This window comes from Cuculus canorus, chromosome 2, assembly GCF_017976375.1.
Source record: "Cuculus canorus isolate bCucCan1 chromosome 2, bCucCan1.pri, whole genome shotgun sequence".
Lineage (NCBI taxonomy): Eukaryota > Metazoa > Chordata > Aves > Cuculiformes > Cuculidae > Cuculus > Cuculus canorus.
Genome location: NC_071402.1, coordinates 119,961,298 through 119,976,616, shown reverse-complemented (window position 1 = coordinate 119,976,616; position 15,319 = coordinate 119,961,298). Strand labels below are relative to the sequence as shown.

The following is a 15,319-nucleotide window of genomic DNA, read 5'->3' as shown; positions in this document are numbered from 1 at the left end:
TGCGGTCATCCCTGGAGCTTATTCTTTCACGTACCTGGGAACAACCTTCTACCCTCCTTTTCCAAACACCTTCCTGGTATTCTAAGCATTCTTCTTTAAAGTGGTCTTTCTGTCTTATTTATTACCAGAGTCTTCAGTACTGTACCCCTCTAGAAAGACAGTTCTGTGGCTTGTTTTAATATATTAGTCTTTTAATGTTTTTAGGGGCTGGAATATTTCATAATATGCAGTTGTGAACCACAATGAAAGTTTATATGTTCATGCTGAAAATTTTAGTTTTGATTTTAGATTACCTGACTTCTAGCCTTCCAAATTTGAAATTTGGGGATTTTCAGAGGGTGGATATCCCTAGCTTTTTCTCAGTTTGGTCAGTCGAATTCAGCAGTCAGGAATTTTTTGTATTTGTGTTTTAGACTGTTTGGGTTTTTTTTTAAATAAAAAAAAATTAGCTTTGTGTTTATTTCTAAGTGTTATGCTGGAAAAGGCTTATGTGCATCATAGCTTCTCAGTGGCTTTGTGTATGTATTAGAATCTCAAAATCAAACTGATCTTCACAGTGCATTTGTACTTTGTAAGACAAATTCCAGAGCTAGTCCACCTTTTTATATGTAAAATAAATATATTGATAATATTCAGCTTATTTACAGCTTTTCCATTTTATAAACTACGTGGCATTTCAGAGGTGAGTTTTGGAATCTACTCGTGTGTTTCGTGACATCAGTTAAAGTCTTCTGGAATACATCTTAGGGTGTTTTTTACCTCCCTCGTCTCTGGGTGTTGCTAGATGGCACGCAAATAAATTCCATACAAAATGAGCAACTTGGATTTATCCAGCAAGTACAAGTGGTTATAGGGCTGGCTGGCTGTCACCAAAAGCTCAGCTCTTTGGTCCTAACTTGACTCGTCGTTGTAGCTGGATTTGCAGAAAGGGAGACTGAGTGTAGTGGGCTGGATTCCCCACACAATGCCATCATTGTGTGTCCAAGGGAGGAAAAGCTGGTGTTCTGGCAGCTTCAGCTGTCTCTGAAAGCCTTGTCCCTTGTTCTGGGCATTTAAAAAACGGCATTCCTCTGCTGGCAGTCTTGCCTGGATTCCTGGCTTGAATTCAGTGGGCAGCAAAGATGCCTAGAGCAGTTTAAGGACAGAAGACAGAACAGCATATAAGAGAGTAGGTTTACGGTCCAGCAGTTTTGTCTGAATGATCAAGGTGCCTCACTGCCTGCTGTTGATACTTAGAGACAAAAATGTAGATAAATCTACATCAATACCGAGTGATCCCAGGTCAGCTCTTATCATAAAAGAAGAATAGTTTTCCTTCCATCAGGGTTTTTCATATGATATCACACCTAATGTGCGATCGTTAAATGAAAAGGATAACCACATTTAATATGTTTTCAAAGGTTTTCAGCTCTGAAAATACATCTGTTTGACACCTTCCTGACTCATATATATGGAGCTTTTCATTGCAAAGGCTTCAAGCAGTATGGAAAGTAGGCATTGAAATAAACCTTGAAATTTAGATCTGTAATTCAGACTGACTCCTGCAGAAAGGGTAAGATACACATAGGAGAAGAAAGAAAGAGAGAAAATGAAACGGTTTTTTCTTTGTCCAGATTTGCTGATCCATGTGGATGTTTAGCTTGTCATTTTGTTACAGCTTTATCTTACTTTCTTAAGGAAGCAGTGCAAGGCAGTCCTACTACTCAACTGGAGGCCCCAAATTAATTGCCTGTCTTTGAAGACTGAGCTCTCTCTGCAGTAAGTGGAGGAAGAGAAGCTCCTCTGATGGCTTATTCAAAACATTTAAAGTCGATCTCCTCTGGGTCATCCTCTAGAACAGCCTGTCCCCATGAGCCATTGAGTTAGGTACCCAAACACAGCTGTGTTATTTTTCTCCATGATGTCCCCTACAGTTACGTCCCTCTGGACATCGAGAAGGTTGGGAATCCCCCACTGCAGGATATGAATCGTGATCAGCTTTGGTCGACAGCTGATTTACAAAATTCTACTGACAGAGAGAGGAACTGGTTTTGATTTTATTTGTTTATTTGAAGTTTAACAGCAAGGATATTATGCTTTGGTCTGCAAGAAATGTTGATGAGTGCCCTGAAATATTTTTACGGATTGTCATAGCAGAGTACCCTTTATGGAACAGCGTCCTCTGGGACAGATGCCTGTTTCTTTGAGTAATACCTCTTACATCATGCAGGGACAGATTTGCATTTTTTTTAGGCAGTTCTGGGATTGTAGAGGGATCTTAAGCAGCAGTTCTTTTTTGACACCACCACTCTTGCACATGTTAGCTTCTAGCTATAATGTAATTGTATGTAAGCCTACATTTATGCTGATTTACTGGGAATTAAGGATCCAGACATAGAATTTTCCCAGTTACTCAACACTAAAAAGTAGCTTCATAAACTTCATAAAGCCAGCTTACTAATAGTCTATGTGTTTATTTGACTTTCTTTTCCTGGCATGTTTTAATCACCTACAACTGAACAAAAATAAATCTAAAGTTGAAAATATGTGCACAGTACGGTTTGCATCGAGAAAAGAAGTAATATTGTTTGCAGCAATGCAATTGTAAAAGCTTCTATAGATTCAAAGAAAAATATAGATGAACTTGAATGATCAAGCTCTATTCGTCTCCATTTAAGCTGTTTCAGTAAGTGACAATGCCAGCAGTAGAAATGCATGCTGTCAGTCATGCACAGCTATGAAAACTTCCTTACATCATGGAAAAATTGACCCTAGTTTCAACTAAATCAACAATAATTTTTAATAAGGTGAAAAACGTATTTTGAGATACATTTCTGCATACTATTAATATAATCTGAACTTAAACTGCAAGCACTTTGCAGTGTAGCAATGTTCAGAGCCATTTGTTTGCAAAAAGCAATGCAATGTATAGAAAGACACTGAATGAGTTGCAACTGATTTAAATGTGATAACGAAGACCTGGAGTTGTTATGTATTTCATATTCTTGATAGAGACCTAATGGTTTTAATGCTGTCTTTGAGATTTTAGTTTTTAAAATAACCAAGAAAAGGAAAGCGAGGTGTACTTTGAAAAGCTGGTATCTGAGTTTCAGTAAGTTGTTAATTATTTTTTCTCTTTGTTTGGAAGATAAAACTTTTGCCAAATAGTGAATTTATTTCAAATTTTTTTAAGCATGGAGAAGAATATATTTATTGGAGGTCTGCTGAGAGCAAGTAAAGATGAAGTAGATGGGATCAGGAGCGTTACTTTTTTTTTTACTCTGTTTTATAAAATCTCTTTTGTCGGTTGTGTGAATGACATGAAATGAAGAATAAAAAAATTAATTGCCAACCATGACAGATAATAAAAAATAAAATCATGTTATATGTTTGAATTATGAAATATATTTGATTTCCAGTGCTTTGAGCCTAAATTGCAGATTATACCTTTGCTTCTCCCCTCCACTGAGCTTCTGGAACAGAGATGGACAAAGAGCAGCAGTGTCTGTATGGGAGTATGGTGCAACCATCCACAGATAATGTTCCTCTTATCCTGCCTGTTGCCCTCCGTCATAGACCAGAGATTCATCTCAAGCTGCAAGAATCGTTGTTTTTGCTAATTATTTTAATTTGTTTCTGGCAGTGATGCCAGTGCTATAAAAGTGCAAAGATTATTCCAAATTACTCTCTAACCACACTGCTCCAGTTATTTGTGAGCACAAGGGCTAATATCTTATGGAAACAGGAACTGGAAACTTCTCTCTTATTTTGCATAAGCTGTCAAATAGCAGCATATAATTGTTTGATTACATCTTGCACTCCTTCTTCCTGCAAAATTCCCAACACCATCACTGAATTCTTTCTCAAAAAAAAAAAAATCAGACTCTTAAACGTCAGTGCATCAGTGACCAGCTGCATTTTGGGGTGCTGCTGTGCCTTGCTGAGTGCCTGGAACGTTTCTGGTTGTCCCAACTAGTGCTCATCCTGCATGTGGTCATCTCCTGTGGCCGGTTTGGGTGCCACCATCCCATTTCTGAAGCCAAAGGAGTTAACTAATGTGGATGAGGACTTTCCCATCGTATGTCAGCCAGCTGTAGTGCCCCTGACTGTCCTCAAGCGCATCTCCTAATATAGATGTAGCCTTCATGCCTGCTGTCCTTGGATGTCTTCTCAGGGCCTTTGGCCAATATCCAGTCCATAAAAGTTAGATTATTTTTCCATTATTTTTATTATTAAACTAAAACTGCTGAGTCTTACTCCTCTGGCAGCATCTGTCCCTTTCTATACCTGAGAACACACACCATGAAAAGAAGAAACAAACCATGGTGTCTCACACCAAGGTAGGTACTAAAGGGTTCCTTATAGATGTGTTTGTCACATTTCTATCCAACTCCCACCTGCCCATAGCTGTTGTGGCTTATTAGCTGATGGCTGAGAGCACTGAGGTTTGTACCAGATCAGTAAGTGTGCGTGGTTTGCAACAGCTTCAACAGAATTAAGTAAATTATATGTATGTGTAAAGGTGCTATCTATGCAAATCAAGTTGTGACGTACCAACAAGAGAGGCTAGAAGCAGGTGGGCTCCAGTTCAGTCTGGTATGTTTACCTGCTAAGAAGTCCCTTGGTTTGCATGCAGTGGATGTGGTGTGTGTTCTTATTTTCCTGTAAGTAGGTTCTAGTGGATTTTACTTTTCAATTTTCTTCACTGGGGAGGGAAAAAAAAATTTATTTTGTTTTCATTTTGTCAGTCTATTTCATAGCTCTACATTTGTTTAAGGACCACATGTGGCTTTTAATTATAGATGTGGAGTACAGGCTGTCCTGTACACACCCAGAAAGTTGTTACAGTATAGGAAAAAATACAGCTTTCTACTATGTTTAAAACAACATTTTATAATGTGATCTTTAGAAGTATTGTTTGCAGAGGTAATTCAGCAGATAAGGAAATGCAGATGTTTGAGCAAACATATCAGAAATTAATTACTCTAAGATCTTCTATTAACAGTAATAGCCTACCATTTTTTAATACTGTGCCATATTTATTTATGCTTCCTGAACAGCAATTATAGCTGTTTGAAATTACAATGAATAGCTTTCATTTTCTGATTCTTGAACTTTTCAAAAAAGAAACTGGTTAATGACATGTTGATAGAGAAGGATATACAAGCAATTAATCTGTTCAATTTAGAATTAGGAGAACTTGCTGGACCCCACAAGGAGGTACACAGTTTTCCCTGAAACAAAGGAGGAAAGTAAAATAGTTCGCGAAGTGTGGGTTTTGGCTGAGTATTGACTTTTGACTGAGTGTCGGCTATGCTGGTGAGATGGTTGGGGTCGCTGTTCTGCTTGCTTTAGGCATCTTTTCAAATCACGGTGCTGTTCTGCTTGCTTTAGGCATCTTTTCAAATCACGGTTTGTATTTTTTCTTGAGAAGTACTCTGAGGATTGGCACATCTTAGAGAAGTAAATCCAAAACTGTAGGGTTTCGTAAGTGTACAAAATGGAATTATCCATTATCTAATTCTGTTCATTTACATATTAAGTAGATATCCCAATGTTCTTTGTTTGCTACTTCTTTTGGGCTTATTTTGAAGATAAGCCTGCCTGTATTTTCTGGTTATTGGAAACGATCACACATTTCATAAGCGGTCAATTTCCCAGTTTGGTTGGCCTTGGAAAGTGACCCTTCATTGCTCTCTGTGCTTACTGACTGACCTGCTAAGGGAAACAAATTCTTTCTAATCCTTAATGAGATGTGCCTTTGAGGAAATTTCCTAAAGGAGTATTTTTTTTAGTTTCTTCTGCAAATGGAGCGCAATTGAATTTGCAGCATGGATCCCAGAGCTGTTCAGCTTTGCAGAGCTGCTCCTTGTGAAATTTCAGTCATGTGCTGAAATAGACAATTGGAAAAGACAATTGGATGTAATTTTCCAAGATTCTATATTTCCCATACAGTAAACTTCACAGATTCTTTCTTCAATTTGTTTATTGTATACATTCTTCTTTTTCTTCCCCTTGTAAAACAAAACAGAAGCCTTGCTAAAAAACCTCTTCCATGTTTAGGTTGCCGTTCCAAAAATGAGAAACTGCCAAAGTTAAGATTATACCCCTGTCTGTCTTTCTCTCTTTGTGTGGATTTTGCTGCAGTCTTAAAGTGTGGATATGTTGTTTCTTGAGTTCCATGTGAAAGACATGTTGTGTCCTTCCTATTTTATAGCATTCTGATTATTTCAGAGGAACTTTCCAAATACAGGAGACACCTCTAGCTGTGACATCTATGCAGCTCAGTACTCCATTCATAAAAACTTTTTGTAGTGTTAAAGAAGCCATGCATCCAATTCTTTAATTGGTAGTATATTGGTATAGTAAGTGTTTAATTGGTACATGGCTGCAGCTGGTCTGCCAAATATTCAGAGTCCCTACTCATAAATTATTCTTCCCTTTGATAATATGTAGGAGTCCCCACAGTTTCCACAGATCAATTCAGAGACAGCTGAGTAGTAGAAAGACATTTTTGTGTATGAAGTCCCTTATGATTTCACGTGGCCAAGCTTAAAATTTCTCATTTAATATATTTTAATGGGAAAAGTTACTATGCAATAAAAACTGAATCAGAATACCTAAGTTTAAATGGGGAAAGGCATATTGTTTCTGGATCCTCTGTCTAGAATAACGGATACATAAATTACAAGGTGAGGTGGCAGTTGCAAGTAGTGCCAAAAAATGTAGATTTAGTGGGCTGTAAACGCAGTCTGCAATTTCACTCCAGCTACAGCAAACCTCAGTGACTGCTGGGGACCCTTCGAGTGCTGGAGGGGAGACCCAGCAGCCCCCAGCCACAGCACGTGAGCAGGGTCTGATGTTGCCTGGCGGCAAAGAGACTGATCAAATTCTTACAGAGCAAGTTTGTTCCTGTTTTAGAGTCCCTTTAAAAGTGACAATTTAATGGAAACCATTACTGTCGGCAGTGGCCCGTTCCCTCTCCCTCCTCCTAGGCACTTCCCAGGGAAAGCAGAGATTTATAGCTGTGGTGCAGCCACTCCGATTGGCTACTGTTCAATTCTCCCGCCAGTGCCCAGCTGGCTGCTCTCCAGATGAGTCTTCCCAACAGGGGAGAGGTCTTCCCTGCCTCTAGGGTGCTTGGTTTGCTTTGGAGTCCTGTGCACCTGTTATAAATATGTAGAAATTGTTAGGTTCTCACTTCAGAGTGCACTGTGACCCTAGTGTGATTTATGCTGGTCCAAAAGAGTGAAAGAGTGGCAGTGCTCCGCATTTAGGAAGATTTAAGCTGAGCATTTCAGAGACAACTCCAGAGCTTGGCATTTGTAAAATGATAGGGCACTGCCACTTTTTTTAACTGGTTTTTGGTTTTCTTTTTTGGAGGATTGAGGCATTGCTCAGATGCTGCTGCAAATGGTCTTAATCAGTCCATTTATCTATAGTGATGCACAGCGTAGTGATGCTACATGTACAGAAATGAAGGTGAAAACTATGCATTCTTTTTTTAAAGGAAAGAAGAAAGGGAGTGTTGGGTGAACAGGAAAGTTGCGAGCACAACACTCAGGAACTAAATGGATGAGCTAACTAAAAAGATCTTTTAGCTTACACCAAGTCCATGTGATTTTCGTACACTGAAAGAATGATCGTCTTGTGATCATACGAGCTCTGCACTTGAATCTGGCCATTGATTAAAGTCTGGCAGGGGAGGGAGAAAACAGGAAAACATCTTGCTAAGATTTTCCTGTGTTAGATTAATCAGCCTCAGTTCATTCACTTGTCTATGAAAGGTCATGTTTTCACGTCGTCAAAGTTGCCCAGTCCCAGACTCTCCCTTGCTTCCCTACAGCTTGGCTGAATTAACAGTGGTGCCCAACACTGGGCAAAGTGGAAGCAGCGCTGCATTTGTCCTGTAAGCTGTGATGCTTTTTCAGCACCTCAGCGTGATTTCTGTCAGTATTTGCAGTGAGATACACATCTCTGGTTAGTGTTACCTTAAGAGTCCTTATTGCTTGGAGGAACTAGTCAGTTGATTCCTCTGGCTCTGTTTGTGCAGTTGCTAATCCCTTGCGCTGGCACAGACTCCATTTCATCCACCTTTCTCGGCTTGTTTTTCTACATTGTTGAGACCATTTTAACTGTGTGTGCTTTAAATGTGTACAGGAACCAGGCAGAGGGGTATGGCCACCATCTTACTCCTAAAAATGGTGGGTTTGCCAAGCTGGGCCAGCTCCAACTCATCCCTCTGCTGTCGCCTTCAGTAATGAGTTTCAGCTGCAGTGTGGAAAGGTAATTTTCCTTGACTACTGCCAATACTGGAGAGCCAGACTTACATATTTCTGGGTGTTTACTTGAACTCTGTTTTCTAGTCTCCAGGCATCTGAGTTTCACTAAACTCTACAAGGTTTAGTGGGTAGTTCTGTATTAGAAGTTTCTTTGTTGCTGAATGCAGGGGAATGAGAGTATAGCATGAATTAGTAAGTACAAGGTACTACTTGCTGTATTTCAAGAGAACTGATACAACATATTTGTTTAGAGATCAGTTGTCAAAGCTAAGAGCAGAAAAAAAAGTTGTGTGGGGATAATGAATGTGGGTTGATAAGACATTCAAATGGATGCCTGAAAATTGTCATACCAGGAAGCATAATGCTTGAGACATCTGGTTTATTTTGGCATGTTTATGTCCATGTTATTTCTTCTGAATATTTTTGGGTTGCTTTCTGCATTGTTTTCGTACGTCACTTCATCCCTCATCAGAAACTTCTCTTCTGTGGATCAGGCACGTTTTAAAACTCCTCTCAGATTGGACAAAGAGAATAGAAATGTGCTGGGTCTACGACAATGAGCCGTAGCTGTGCTGTGGCACAGCCAGAGAGAGCTCTTTGCCAGCCATTCTGGCAAGTGGTGGCCCAGCACCCACCCAGTCAGCCAGGCTCGGGCTGTGGCACTGCATTGCCTCCGGGCGGGTTGGCAACGGAGCAGGGAACAGCTGGCTGTGCGTGCAACCAGTGTGAATCTCCCTGCCAGAGCAAGAAAATTGCACTTTAGCCAGCTTGCAGGCATATATAAATATTTGTGGCATAGTTTGCATCATTATTTCAGCTGAGCTGTAAACATTTTTTTGCTGATAGTGGCCTAGAAACACACGCCTCTATAAATTTCAGACAGTGCAGAAATGTGGGGATTTTTATATTGGCGGACAATTAATCTGAGTCCCCACGTCTCTTCTGATAAATAACTGCAGTGCCAAATATGTGCGAGAACTCTGTAAGCCTTCGTGATGAAGTCTGGGAGGGGAGGAGGAGAAGGATGTAAAGCCTGCCATTGTGAGGAATTTCCTTAGAGCATGCACATACCTTCTCTCTCCCATGTAGATTTGTGTTTGAGCTTGTTCTTTCCTCTTCACGTGTTTTCATCTCTGCCTGCAGCTAAACGGAGAGGCTAATTTGAGAGACTCCTACAAGTAATTGAAGCATAGTAGTTGCATAGCTGGCATGAGTATTTTCCATGTCCTGCCTGCTGCAGGAATCTGCATGTTACTGCATGGGTATAGTTTGGTGGGGATTTTTTGTTTGTTTGTACTAGGAAGCCTACTGCTGTGTTAGAGTAGCTGTTGCTTAGTGTTGTTGCTTTGTAGCTCCATGCAAAAAAAAATCCCATGTATGTCTAGTAAAGTGGTGACACTGTCCTTGGAAGATGGTCCCCCTTTCCCCAATACCTGAAAACCCAGTAGATAAGAAGAGAGAGGAATTAAGAACATAAACCAAAATCAGTCTTACATTTGGGGGAAAATAGTTTCGAGCCTTTCTGATACTGTGCTTCCATGCGAGAGAGCAGCTACATAAATGGTTTGGAAAAGTGTCATTCTTTACGAAGAAATACTGCGCTTAATTAATTCCTGCTCCTGGGAGGTCAACCTGGGGCACTCATTATTGTCTTAATTGGTGGTATAAATCCTGAGGCACTGGAGGGGAAGAGAGGGAAAAAATGATGAGCAGTTAGCAACATATAGCCTTTTGGATAAGTGCTAGCCAGTTCTACGCCCATCCTAGTGACATTTTATGACTTTATTGGGTTATAGGTCCAGTCCTCCACAAATTAGGTTTAAGGGAATTGATTTGCATAAACAAAAATATAAGGAAATAGCGAAAAGGAATAATTTGTTCCTGAGTGCTCTGTTAAACTGTGTGAAATAAGTCGGTGCACTGCAACTCAGAAAAGCATTTCTTTGATCTGTTATTCGTATCAAATTATATTCATTACTCTTCCCATCTGGAGTTTCCTACCAGGCCAAAAATCATCCTACAGACATTACTGAAAGGAAGTTAACTGTAACTTTTTAATTGTATACATTTCATCTCCTTTTTTTTTTTTTTTTTAATTTGAAGAAAGCAGATGGAAGTGCATACCAACGCCTTCCTCTCTGTTTAAATTACTCAAGTGGAGAAGCAGAAAATCTCAGCCATTCTTTCCCCTCACATATTGTTTCAAGGTGATGACTGTTCTGTCTGGAGACTTTGACACATTTGCTAAGAAGGTCAGGAGTTCAATGAAAATTGAAATTGTGGAGAAATCCATGTGTAGTCTTAGGGATGCTGTGGTAGCCTTGCTGGAGGATCCAGTCACTGCTGATTTGCAGCCAGTTGAAGGTAACTCCCCTGTTTCGTAGCTATCTCTCTGCCAGCTGGCCCACAGACGCATTTCAAGCTTCCCAGCTATAGAAATATCAACTTTTTGGCAATTTGGGGCATATTTTTAATGTCCAGCCAAGGTTCAAGGAATCAGAAAATGTCTTAGTGTGGGTGGCATGAAAAATGGGGTTTGTTTCCAGCCTCACCAGTGGCTAATAGCTAACTGGCATTAGTAGCCCCGTGAATAATTTCCTTCAAGCTCTGTAGTCAAAATTGTTATTTTATCTTGCCCTCTGGGGCCCACAAGACTATTTTAACCTTAGAAAGTATTAGGACTTACCAAGTATGACTTACTCTTGTCGTTGCTGGAGAATTTTTTGCAGTTGCTGATGAGCATCCCTACTTTGGTACCTGAGGAAGGAGTCACACTTTCCTCATCTGTTTGTCCCTGTCCTCTGGGCCTTTTTCTCTTTTTAAGAGGTGAGAAAACCTTGCAACCTTTCAAGCTTTTCTGTTTATGTAAAAAATATTGTAAAGAGAATAGGCTTTTTTTTTCCCTCAGTGGCTTGCTCTTAGGTCCACAGGTCTGTATTCCCATATGTGTGACATGGGATAGCACCTGCTTATTTTTATGATGTGTTTTGACTTCTCTTGATTTAAGAAAAACCCACCCTGGTTTCAATAGTAAATTTGTTTTTCTTCAGCTGTGGAAGGTAACGGCTGCTCTTCATCTGCGGAATAAATGGCTATGCAAGATGAAATGTGGATGGTGAGCGGAGAGTTTCTGCTGGAAATAACAATAATTGTGGATGAACACAGAGCACTTCGCAGGGCGAGCTGCTGCCCAACCCCTCTGCTGCTGGGCGCCTGGCATCTCTAGGTGCTCACTACAAGCTATTCACATTTAACAATGTTTATTCATTTGTTTTTGCAAAGATTTGCCTGTCCTACCCTGACATACATCATCAGCACAATTTCCCTGCTTCCTGGCACTGAGCCTTTCTCTACTTATTGTTGTAGCTGCTTCCATTTTGTGCCGGCGGTGGTTTCCAGCCACAATGAGAGACAGTTAATTTGTTTATTCTGAAAGCCGTGACTTCCAAAGCGTGATAGACAGTGCAGACATCCCGGAAAAGTGCTGTGCAACTGGGAATATGCTCATTTCAGCTTCCTTTTAGATAGCTGCTTTGGCAGCTTTCAGTGCTTGTGGGGTCTCGTGTTCTGGTTGCAGCCATTTTGCAGTGTCTTTTATACTATATGGAATCACGTAACAGCATACGCCGGAGCTTTTAGGTCTTTTATAAGCCTTCCTGTGCAGCTCCATTTCTGAGATTGCATGTTATCAAGGCCTTTCAAAGCAGATATTCCTAGTTAACAACTAAAAATTGTATCTCTCTGCCTTAACCTGACCACCAATGCTACCAGGACTGTGAGAAAGGGTTTTTTATTGTTCCTTGACTGGTGCCACCAGTAATAAAAATACTGCAAACCACATTCAGTTCATGAACATACCTGGGTGGTTCCCTGCATACAGAGCAAACTAGTCTGGTGCAGCTCTCATCACTGAGAGAGAACTTAAATGTCTCTGTTAATGCTCCAGAGAGAGCAGCATCACGGTCCTTACTTTGCCTGCAGACATTTTACAGGGTTAGACAGGATAGTGGGTAACTTCAGTGACTAAAGTAAATGTATTTAAAAGAGGCTATGCATCACAAACAGATCTGTTTTGTAAAAAAAGGTTGCACGTTTGCTCCTATTTCAATAGAAAGCTACTAGAAGAGGTTTCGTGTATGTTGTGGGCTGGATTTTCTCTTCAGTTGTTACTGGTTTTTATCTTTCCCTTCAAAGCTCAGTCAGTTGGAGTTTATACATGACCGATAAACTACACCACAGAAAACTCTTTCCTACTCCTTTGTTTCTTTTAAGATAAAGTAGCAATACACTTCACTCAGAAGCTTATTTTGCGAATTACTGGAGAATGGCCTCTCAATCTGCAGGAGTCATAGCTGTCTGCCTGTATTTGGGGGTAATCAAAGCTGAGCCAGCTGAACTGAGCAGGCTGTTCAAACAGATTGAGCTCGCAGTAGCCCTACTCTGCTGATTGCCCTGTCCTTGGCTTGCAGAGCAAGTTTTCACCTTGTAAGCCCACTACATCTGCAATTAAGATTTGGAATGCCCTGTGATGGCCATTTTTAAGAACTTTTTTGAGATCAAATGATCCATCTCTTCATGCAATGTGCATAACTTGAGTTCTAGATCATCTGACTTGCCAAAATCAACTAGACAGTGAAGAAGAGGGAGTTGTATGGATTCCCTGTCAGATATGGAAAGGTAGCAGTTTATGCTAACAATTCTGTAAGACTTCAAAAGCTTAAACATTTAACATTGTCTTGGGGGCTCATCCTTAGTGACCTCCTTTGTATTCAGATAACCAGTGGCATAATGGCATTCAAAATATTACTGAAATACTTAATATTCTCTGTAGGCACCTCTGCTCTGTACTGGAGCCTCATTTTGACTCACTACCAGGCAAATACTACAAAAGTAAGTGATGAGTGGAATGAGGTGGGTTTTTTGGCATTGTGTTGAAGTTAGATTGACTGAGTAGGTTATTTAGTTCTAAGCAATAGGCCTAGTAAACTGGGTTTATGTGCTGCTTAATACGTATGGTTTCACGTGTCACTCTCTGCTTTCAGTGCAGCAGATAAGGTATCAACACAATTAAAAGTGAAAAATAATCTGTCTGCTCTGCCAGTGGTGGATGCTCAGAGAACACATGCTGATACAATAGATTTCTGAATAATTTATACTCAGCATTTTTTCCTTGCACTCGGTAAATGAGGACGCCTAATGTGGCATGGTCAGAATGATACTCTATCTGTCATCCATTAAGATAACAAGATTGGTCGGCTTGGGAGGAGCATGGCATAGCGCACAGAAAAGATGAGATTAAAAATTGAAACGTTTGTCCAAGGTGCTTTGTGTAAAGGATGCCAGTAAAAGCAGATCAGAAGAACAGAATTAATTCATAAGTGTGATTTCTGCAAAGCTTTGTTTATCTTTGCTGAAAGCAAAACACAGTATCTGTGTTTCTTTCAAAAGTTGTGGTTAAAAGGAATATTAGAGCAAATCACTGTTCCTGATAGGTCCTCCGTAGCTTCCTCTACATTAAATTCAAGTACTTTGTAGGTGCTATTGGAAGCAGTTATGTATGACAGGAATGCTTTATGTCTCACAGAATGTTTTATTTTATATTTATAAGGCGTTTTAAATTACAAAGAAAGAATCATTTGTGCTTGGTTTTGGCACAGGAGTGTCTCATCTCCTGTCACAGGGTGTTAATTTGGACGAGATGCTAAAGTATTTGCATAAAAATTAGTCATATAAATATTCAGCCAAACAGATTACTTTTGAGGTGACGGTGTTACAGTAAGCAGTAGCTTGTTTTCCAAGAGCCAGTAGGTACTCCAAGTTGATTACTGACAACTTTTTAAGGTTAGGTTGCATTCGGATTTTCTTGGTTTTTGAAGAAACTCTTGGAGTTGTGAGATCAGATAGAAGTCATTTGACAAAAAGCACATGGCAGAAAACTTTGGCCTGCTTCTGACTTTACTATTTTTAGTGAACAGGCCAGTGTATTATACCTGTGCTATCTGGAACCTGGCCTTGAAATCATTTAAATGTACTTTTCTCTTTAACTGGGCAGGAAGTGCCCACTTTCCCATTGTCTTGTCCTGCAGGTTTTTCTCATCCCTGCAGAGCTGCTGGTAACGAAAGCAGGTGAGGTATAAACTCCTGCACAGCGACAGACAGGATGCTGTCTGGTTTTTTTAGCCCAGTGTCAGATTTGGGAAGTATTTTTGAGCATGATCTGCTTGACATGCCACCCAAAACTTGTGGCTGCGCGGTGTCAGGCTTGTGGAGGCAGGTGGGGAAACCCGGCCCCAGCGCCCATCAAGTGCTCCTCACCCACTGGTGCTTGAACTCCTGTCACTCCCCATATGATGACTTTGGTTCAGGATTTATATGCTAGGAAACAAAATAATATTGCCTGGACATTTTTCTTAGTGCTTGTCCAGGGGAAAATTTAAAGATAAATCTTTTTGATGATGTATCACTGAGGTTTTAAAATGAGCTTGCCACAAATCTTAGCAGAAATAGTATCCCACTGTTGTCTTCAAGTACTTGGAGAATGGATATGAGCATGCTGTTGAGCTGGACCACATTGTACCCTTATTCACCTGAATATCTTTACATTAAAAGTTCATTTTTCTTTCTGTTTCATGAGTTACTCCAGGAAGACAATTAAATACAGATGTTAGAAAACAATTTGTAAAACAGCAGTCTTAAGCTTCCATAATTAATATCCTCATCCATATCTCTCACTCTGAGTGTGATATTGCCCAAGGAGGTTAAGGCATTAGGCATTGAATAAAGTGTCTTCATTTTGATCTGGAGATCTGCTTTTTCTGAGTTTGTTCTTCTTAAGCTTTTTAGATTAGTCATAAGTTCGTGAGTGCTTTATACTTGCAGTCTGCAGAAGTTGGATCACCTTTTTCTGTTTGGCTGTGTGGTCAGCTTCCTATGCTACGGACTAAGACAGCCTCCTCTGCTTTCCTTCCTGATGGGCTGTAACTAAACCCTAGGTTAAAAGGATGCAGAACCTATATCTAAATATCAGAACAAATGATCAGCCACTGGGTACCATTAGC

At 40.1% G+C, this 15,319-nt stretch overlaps 1 protein-coding gene across 4 annotated transcripts in view; it reads left to right on the top strand.

The window, feature by feature from the left end:
- RARB (retinoic acid receptor beta) overlaps positions 1–15,319 on the top strand; it is a 330,118-nt gene that overhangs the window by 265,154 nt on the left and 49,645 nt on the right. The gene's annotated exons all lie outside the window — the stretch shown is intronic.